Source organism: Penaeus japonicus, unplaced genomic scaffold (genome assembly GCF_977035675.1).
Source record: "Penaeus japonicus unplaced genomic scaffold, GWHDUDI00000001_assembly GWHDUDI00000011, whole genome shotgun sequence".
NCBI lineage: Eukaryota > Metazoa > Arthropoda > Malacostraca > Decapoda > Penaeidae > Penaeus > Penaeus japonicus.
In genome coordinates, this window is record NW_028234413.1 from 1,830,844 (window position 1) to 1,833,714 (window position 2,871).

The following is a 2,871-nucleotide window of genomic DNA, read 5'->3' on the forward strand; positions in this document are numbered from 1 at the left end:
CGATCATGCATACACATCGCCATGCACAGACGCCGCCAAGCGTATGCACACGCTCACGCTCACACTTCTGAAAACCAAAACCAAAGAAAAAAAAAAGAAAGAAAAAAAAAACTCAAAACTCAAAAGCGAATCACATCCACCAACACTAACCAACTGTTATGCAGGATTCCGATCCAGCTGGCATACCACCTCAGCCGTGATTGGTGTGCATGGTGACATCAGTGGAGTGGTGTCATCACTGGCATCATCATCATCAATGTCATCATCACCATCGACACCTTCAATCTCTGCTTGCAACGTTCACAGCTTCATTAGCCAACCACACTTCCAGTCACAACCATCGCCAGCAACATTTTTTTTTTGGGGGGTGGGGGTGGGGGGGGAAATCCGCCTCAAAAACACTTATTTTGTCTTTTGGTTGTGGTTCTTTTGTTTGTTCCTTTTTTTAAATTTCTTTTTACTTTAAGCGGTTGGAACCTCAGTTGCGTGTTGTCGTCTTGTGTGTGGCAATCACTATTTGCATATTGCAGATAAAAAACACTACTACCCACTTCGCACACGCTAAAATCCTCTTTCCCCCATACACGATAGTCTCGGAGGTGAAACGGTGGGGACTTACTTAACGGAATCCGTTTTTTTTTTCGTTTTTCTCCAATGGGGAATACTTGATAAGTTTTGCTTCTTGTTTTGTTTTTTTTCGAGTGAGATATTTCAGTCTTGTGTATGGTATCGCTTCCGATTTCGTCCGATCGCGTTTGGCTCTTTATATATGTATATATATATATCCTCGACGTCCCTCTCGTTTCTCTACTTATTTCCTAAGATCACTCGTCGGGTCACATGTTTCACATAGATAGGGGTGACCCAGCCTCCTCCTATCCTAGCCCGAGGGCGGCCGACACCTGCTGTAAATAAGGTCTGCAGGACTATAGACGCGTTCGCTCGGCTGGGGGAGGGACAGGGAACCAACCGTTCGACGGCTGCCGAATTTCACGCTGCCGTCGCCCTCGTGTGCATGTCGGATGAAGAAACGGGTTCACGGAGAGGAGAGTGCCACAGAGGGTCACACAGGGTCACACCGGGCGGCACTAGTAAGCATGCAGGAGCTCCGTGCTTGAGGCAGGAGACACCCGAAGCACGAAATTCCCTTCGAAGACGTAGGTAAAACTCTGACAAGGAGCTGCGACGTCTTGTGGCAGTCGGTCGGTCGGTCGGTCGACTCGCTGGCTTCCTTCCCCGGCTGGCACTCGGGCGAGGCACAGTGACAGGACACTTCGGTGCCTCCAGTTTATTCCTCCTGCTTGCAGAGTCCCTGCCTGCCTGCCTGCCTGCCTGCCTGCGTGTGTGCCTGGCTGGCTGATAGCACAACCCGGCCGGCGTGGTGCCTGCCTGCCTGCCTGCCTGGCCTGCTGCTCTCCTGGTAGACGTGTGTGTACGGCCGTGCGTGCTGGCCCTCACTCACATGCACCGCTCGTGTGCACCTGTGCTCTCCTCCTGCACACCCCGCGGACTGACGCTCATGTTCACTGCGCCGCTCGTCGAGACCCACTGTAAAGACTGGCAAAAAAACCCGGCGAGTGGGACGAACCCATAAAAAACCGAAGACAAAAAACGCGCTCGGACTCGGGTTGCGCGGACGGTGCTGCCATCTAGCGGCGGCGCGGCGAACTACGCTGCTGCCAGACGCGCGCCCTCGCAACCAACTCGGCGCGCCAGCATTTCATTGCATGGAAATTCATTTAACTTTTAGCTCTAGATAAGAACCATATATCTCAGATAGGAGTAAGATATAAGAGTATAAATTCTATATACCATTACGTATTTTCGGATTTGTAGCCTCGGCCGAGCGAGTATGATTAGGTTAAACGTCCAATGGTCAGTTTTGGAGTATTAGGAACAATCGTTATGTCAATACCACTATGTTACTCATAATTCAAGAGTGTACTAGTCATCCATTTGTAATAAAGTTGTTCTATATTTCATTGTGTCGAGTGCACTTGTTTTCCTCCCCGAGATACCTTTTGCTTATCATTTAGGGGGATATATTTTCCTCTTACATTCAAAAATGTCACCAGACCACAAAAACTTTAACTGATGGAAAGAAAAAAAAAAAGGCCTACCTTAATAAATGTCGAAATTCTGCAAGGACCGTCTGCAAATTTTCAAATCAATGTTTATTTACTTTGTTAAGTAGATTAGGTTAGTTCCGTCCGCGGGTAGACTTTGTGTGTAGAATAAATACGACGATAAGAATCCTTTTGTACAGATACCTTTAACTTTTATAGAATGAGAACATTAGGATATCCATTTATCACTGCATTCACTCTAGTCCCATTTCGGTATTCTCAAAAAGTTTCGAAATTTACCGTCCAGATTAGATAATTTCGCTGCAGCTGTAGATCTTTTTTTCTTTTTTTTCTCTCGTGAATATTAAAAGTAGCCGTAAAAACACTTTCTTTTCCGAGTGTTAACGAGGATTTTGATGAATTCCAAGGCCTGGTCACACAAGCGAAAGTACTCGAAAATAATAGAAACGGCTTGAACACTACTATGTGGAATTGCAGTGCTTAGAGTTGTCAATAACCTATTTTTATTACGCTATGAATCAATTACAAATTTCGGATTTTGAGTAGATTACATCACAACTTAGACAGTTGTCGTTGTATTTTTCGTGTGTGCTTTCGACTGAAATATTGCCGAGGCTAGAGCGAATGCCTTTTCGAAAACTGACGCAATATTTTCCTTGAAATAACTGCATCTCCTGGTAGCCTTCGGCAACGTCTCAGAAGCATTACTCTTAGCCGAGTCCAGAATCTAAGACTCATAGAAAATGGGGACTTAAGTTCTAACAAGGCAGACTCCAGAATTTTG

At 46.0% G+C, this 2,871-nt stretch overlaps 1 protein-coding gene across 1 annotated transcript in view; it reads right to left on the reverse strand.

Annotated features, from left to right (window-relative positions):
• The window catches only part of nab (NGFI-A-binding protein homolog), a 362,254-nt gene extending 360,210 nt beyond the window's left edge, over positions 1 to 2,044 (reverse strand). Inside the window, exon 1 of the mRNA XM_086542106.1 lies at positions 151 to 2,044. The gene's annotated coding sequence lies outside the window, so the exon portion shown is untranslated. The remainder of the gene's footprint in view (positions 1 to 150) is intronic.
• Positions 2,045 to 2,871: the final 827 nt, after the last annotated feature.